Here is a 6,223-nt window from a genome sequence, read left to right as displayed (position 1 = left end):
CGGGTTCAGGCCCGGGCCCAAGATCTTACCCCTATTAGCAGTCCCAACACTGATCTTGGGTCCACTGTATAATCCGGAGCAATTCGTAATCCGAAAAAGACTCTATTTGTTATGTATGTTTTACTTTTTGGGAATTAAACTACCTTGTTGTCTAAATTGAAGATATAACATTGTTCACCATGGCCGAGGAGGTAACAAAAGTTTTTGGTTTTCTTAAAGATTTTACCGTAGTTTAAGATTTTACAATATAATTAACTTGTTTTTCAAGGTTTAAAGAGCAAACAGTATCTGCCAGAGGAACAAAAATAATTGTTTCTTTACTTTTATTTTCTACTAAAATAAAGAAATGGTTAAAATCAATGATATTGTGTACAATATTTTACCTTTATTAGTTGTTGTTTTTGCAGTGCAATCTTAAACAGCATCACAAACTAATGGTTACTTAATGTAATCCCTGTTCTGTTCTAATGAACAGATTATTTGTATCTAAGAAGTAATCAAATGGTAATCTACTGCCATCTACTGATAGGGATGGATGGTAGCACACTGGTTGAAAAACAGTAATATGGCGGATGTCACTGTTGTGTCCATCCATGTATGGTGTAAGTCAATGCTTATGGCAAGCCACGTACAAGAACATCTTTTAAACACATGGGATGCAGCAATGGAGTTCACTTTTGGAGCGCGCGATACCTTGTTGGATCTGATGAGTGACAAGAATTAGATCATCCTTGGAAATACACTAAATAGAGGCCTTCTTAGGTCCCTTTTAGCTGTACACGGACATGCCTGTTATACAAATAAATCAGATTAAAACCTGTGTGAACGCCACAACTGTCCGATACGCGCAGAAGAGGGCACGGTAGGTCACATGCGTCAGAAATACAGATATATCATTCTCACACGTTATGATTATCTTATAACTGGGTTTATTGATCAGTACGGTTGTAAAAAGTTAAATGCAGAAATGTGTAATGTTGTCACTCCCGTTTTGCCTTTAAAACGGGAATACTCGCAAAAGCTATGTATACACGGTTATTACTTCTTCACTAGTTTTGCAAACTATTCATTTATATTGGTCCAGAAATTAGATATTTTGATTCCAATGGGATTATTGCTTGCATGTAAGCGTAGTCACTGATTGCGAAATGGAATCCAGGCGACTTCCTGTCAAATGAAGGGGCTCCCCAATTCCCATTAAAACCAAAGCACAGTACAATGGAACCTCGGTTTTCAAACGCCTCTCAGTTCGAACAAATCGAAGTCCGATAAAGTTAGCTTTATGTTAACGTTAAACATTCACGGTAAATATTCAGGGTGTTGGAACGGATTAAAACAATTTACATTATTTTTAATGGGAAAAATAATTTCGGTGATCGAACAAATCGGTTTTCGAACAGGGTTCTGGAACGGATTATGGTCGAGAACCGAGGTTCCACTGTAGTTATGCACAGTGTTTGCCACTGCCTGTCAAACAAATGTCAAATCTGCTGTAATTTAGTTTCTTGTTTGTATTTGGACAGAATGTCCGAGACCTTTTATCGAAAACACTTTTTGTACACTCAATGACCCAAAACTTCACTTTTCAAAATTGTTTCTAATGAGATCATATGGCAAAGAGTTGACCACATTACTAAGTACACCTCAGCGGTCTCTAATTCACCTGACATTTTCTTGTGGGCTAATTGCTATTCCTAGTATGAAAGAGCACGGCGTGCTCGTAATGGCGGCAAATGTCAAGTCGGCATTTAAAGGGGAGGATTCCTTCCAGTTGCTCGGCTTTTTTACGTAAAAAATATAAACTGGTGGCCCCGAGACTTGGCACTGTTGACGGGTATGATTTGAAAGCTGATGAGGTTAAGCTACTGTGTCTTTGTTGGCAACATTTAAGGTGAAGTCGCCTCAGACTCAACTCAGAGCACGCATAGTTCGCGCTAACAAATAGGGACATTTAATGGCAGCAGCTGGGAAGGAAACATCTTTCCAAACGGTAACAACCACTGAGAAAAATCCAGTTTAGAAACAAACATAAAAAATATAAATATCCAGACGCTCCCCTACTTACAACCATTCGAGTTACGAAAAACGGTAGATACTTACATCGAAAAATACTTTGACATGGCTGTAAGTTTGTATTGTGTACACCTTTTTCTGAGTACAGGACATTACTGTAGAGCTAATTTCCACCGCTACCGGCGCGTAGTGGCGCTGTGAGACGTCACCCAGCTTCCACCCCGAAGAAGAAATCCAGCTTCTACTTCCTAGTTCGTGTGTAAACATTCTATACTGTATCTCCAGTGCGCTGAAGAACTTTGACGTTTTTATTATTTAATATCTCGTGCATCCATTCAATATGGTTGGTGTAAAGTGTAAAGAAGAGGCGAGCCGTTTCTTTTGAAATGAAATTGGAATAAGAAAGCTTGATGCGGTTGAGAAAACGGTTGGATCGCTTTTTTTCTGCCATTTTCTGCCACGGAAGGGGAAGCTCATCTTTCAAAATTATGTCAATCTTAACTTTATTTATCTTTATAGAACATATTATTTCATGTAAAGTTTACTTTTTGGTACAAAACAATACAGGTTGCTTATACAAGCCTTAAACACACTTATATAAACCTTAAACATACATTCCATACAAAATATACCGTATGAACGAATTCATCTTACAAACGATCGTCTGAAACCTTTCTCGTTCGTATGTAGGGCAGCGTCTGTATTAATTTTAAAAAAGTGAACTGCACCTGTGCTGCGGCGATCCTTTATTCCCCATCCTATATTCCTGCAAGGGGAGGACTGGTGGAGCAAATCTTTGTTGGGTTTAGTAGCTCCTTTTTTGCCGTGACTTTATCTCAAACTAAAATGAACTGCACTTGTGCGGCCATGATTAATTATACTCAATCCCATATTGGTTCAAGCAGGGACCATCAGAAAACACTTTTGTCGGAAGGGGTGTCAACTAAAGTGAAATGCGTGTTTGTGGCTGCAATCCAATAACCCCCGTCGACAATTGCTGAGTGCGGGGGCAGGCAGAGCGCAATGTTTTTTCGCTTCAGGCCATAGTGGCTTGCCAATGTCCATCTATTATCTGCACCGCTTATCCTCAGTAGGGTCGTGGGGGTGCTGGAGCCCATCCCAGCCATCTTTGGGCAGGGGACACTGGTTGCTAGCCACTCGCAGGGCACACAGGGACAGACAATTCGCTCGCTCATTCACACCCATGGATAATTTGGACCGGCCAATTAACCTGACATGAATGTTTTTGGAATGTGGGAGGAAACTGGAGTGCCAGGAGGAAACCCATGCAAGCACGGGGAGAACATGTAAACTCTGCACAGGAAGGTTGGTAGCTGGATTTGAACCCATGACCCATGACCTCAGAACTGTGCCGTACACGCGCTAACCACCGCGCAGCCATGCTTGCCAATGTGTTTTGCCTAAAACAAACTACACTGTTCTGGCTGCAATCCATTACCCCCAGTCAAGTATTGCTGAGAGTGGGGACCAGAAAAGTAAATTTGTGTCACAATTGTTGGCTCATTTTTTTCCGTTCTTTCTGCCTAAAATGAACAGCATCAGTGCAGCCACGATCCATTATCCCCGGTTGACTATTTCTGCAGCTGTGGGCCGGCACAGCACATTACCAGGCAATATTAAAACACTTAAAAGACTTGCACAATTTCTGTGTAATTGTGATGATTTGTGAGTGTCGACGTTTCTTGTAATTGCGATGCGGGAGATAAAGAACGTTCTGTCAAAATTCTCATTTTTTGAAACAATAGAGCAGCAGTAAATGGTGATAACAAACACATTTTGATGACCTTCATTGATGTGTGCACTTTTCTTGTGTTTTCTGGTCTATTAGGGACTCTCACACTGGATTGAAAATATTAAATGCTTTTTATTAAAAGCAAAAAAAGAATTTACTGCCGTGCGCCCTATCTTTTCCATTTATCAAACCCCTTGACGAACAGATGGGAAGCCATCAAAGTCACGTTACGATAACCTTGGCAGCTAAGAAACCAGGAAAAATAAGACACAAAAAGCACCTGCTGTAAGAGAGGGATATAAAACAGGAGAGGTAGAACGGGGACGAAGGGAGAAGAGGAGGAAGAAAGTGAAGAAGAGGAGGAGGTTCTGGAAAGGGAATAAATGACATTGGACTTGGTGGCCCACCTTGGTAACCTGATTGTTCCTAAATGGGAGCAAGGCTCAAGAATGAAACGATAGACGCTGAGAGGGAAAAATCAATAGCGTGCAATTAAATACAAAGGCTGCTGCAGTGGATCTGAGGACAATTTCTTATTTATTAAATCCACTATGCCTCCTCCTTTTGGGCTGGTCTTTAATGCATGTGATTTTCTCTCTCTCGCTTGCGCTTTCTCACTCTCTCGCTCTCTCTCACTCCTCATTCTTTTGCTCTCTGATTTTCTTTCTCTTTTTACCATTCTCTCTCACTTTCTCCCTCTTTGTTTATTTACTTATTTCTTTCTCACCCTCTCTGATTTTCCTTCTTTTTCTCTCCCTCTGCCTGTCTGGTATTCCTTCTTTTGTTCTATAACTTATTTTTCATTCTTTCTATTCATCCCGCTCTGTTTTCTTTCTCTCTCCATCTCTCCCTTTCTCTCTGTTTTTGTTTCTTTTTATCTCACACTGTTTTCTTTTTCTCTCTGTTTTTTATTTTTCTCTTTGTTATTGTTTATTGTTTTATTGGACACAATTGAATTATTCTCGTTTTCTTTTTTTTCCCTTTTTTTCTTCTGTTCTATCTCATTTTTTTCTATTTTCTCTCTAATCCTTATCTGTTTCTTGCTCTCTGTGTTTTTTATATTTTCTCATTGTTTTCTTTCTTTGTTTTCATCAACAGGGACACCCACCGGTCACGGGCCCCGCATCCAGTGACCCTGACATCATCTCTTTAAAAGGGAAAGTGCAAATAGCTTTCGCTCTATTCTACCAGGGCTCCTTCACCCCAGAAAACCCCCAGTGGGTAGGGGTCGCATGGGCCAAGACTAAGATGGCCGACTGAGGTCACAAAGCTCTGAGCCTTGCCAACCCAGAACAACAAGGCTTGGAAAGCCCGTGGTTCTGTCCGTCCCGGTCGAATCGGTAACCACTGAATTAGATGCTGAATCAAATAAATATAAGCAAGATGAAGCAATTTCCTTTATACTTTTCTCTTTCTCTTTCTTTCTTCCTTTACGTACATCTTTGTCCCTCTGTTTCTCATCCGTTTCTCTCACCCTGTTTTTCTTTCCTTTTCTCACTGACTCTTTCTCTCACTCTCTATCTGATGTTTTTCTTTCTTTTTTTTCTCTATTTCTTTTTCTCTCTCCCTTCATTCTTTCTTTCTAACTATCAATGTTTTTCTGTTTTTCAGTTTTTTCTTTCTCTGTTTGATTTCTTTCTCTCACTCTCTCTGTTCCTCTGTATCTCTTTCCCTCCCTCGATCTATATCCCCTTCTCTTTCTCATAATTTCACTCTGTTTCTCTGTTCTCTCTATCTTTATTTCTCTCTTCTGTCACTCACTGTCTATCTCTTTCACTTGTTTTCTCTCTCTCTCACTCACTTTCTGTTTTTTTCTTCATCGTCTATAGCTTCATCTTGTCCTCATCTCTGTCCTTTATCCATCTCATTTCTCCTCTACCTGTTCACATTTCTCTCTCTCTCCCTCACTTTTATTTCTTTCTCTCTTGCTTTCCTTCTATTTCTCTTTCTCATTCTCTTTCTCTCCTTCTATTTGTATTTCTCTTTCTCTTTCTCTTTCTATTTCTGTTTCTCTTTTCCTCTCCCACTCTCCCTTTATCAATTTTTTGTCCTCTTCAAGCAATGTGAGCCCCGTGGCTCGATGGGAGAAAAGTCAACAACCTGTTGACCAGGGACCTGCCACTTTTGCGACAGCGATGCTGGTTTCTGAGATAAAAGGTGAGTTACTTCATTTCATCCATGGTTGTACCACAAGCTATTGAAGCCAAATTTTAACCTCGGAAACTGACACAAATGAAAAAATAAAAGCGTCCATCTGTAAAATATTTGCATTAGACTGCAAAAGACCAAAAATAATCATTTCCATTGCCGCACCCGGCAGCAACGCCTGCCGGAGAACCTCCATGTTCCGTTAAAATGTACAAGCGCGGTCATACATCTTCCTTTCGTGGTCTAATAGCTGCAGCTTGTTTAAGATTTAACAGCAGGTTAATCTGACCCTGTCTGCAGTTAGCCCCT

This window comes from Urocampus carinirostris, chromosome 4, assembly GCF_059441175.1.
Source record: "Urocampus carinirostris isolate Australia breed hairy pipefish chromosome 4, RoL_Ucar_1.0, whole genome shotgun sequence".
NCBI classification, from domain to species: domain Eukaryota; kingdom Metazoa; phylum Chordata; class Actinopteri; order Syngnathiformes; family Syngnathidae; genus Urocampus; species Urocampus carinirostris.
The sequence above is the reverse complement of the archived record's forward strand: the minus strand, read 5'-3'. Positions refer to the sequence as shown.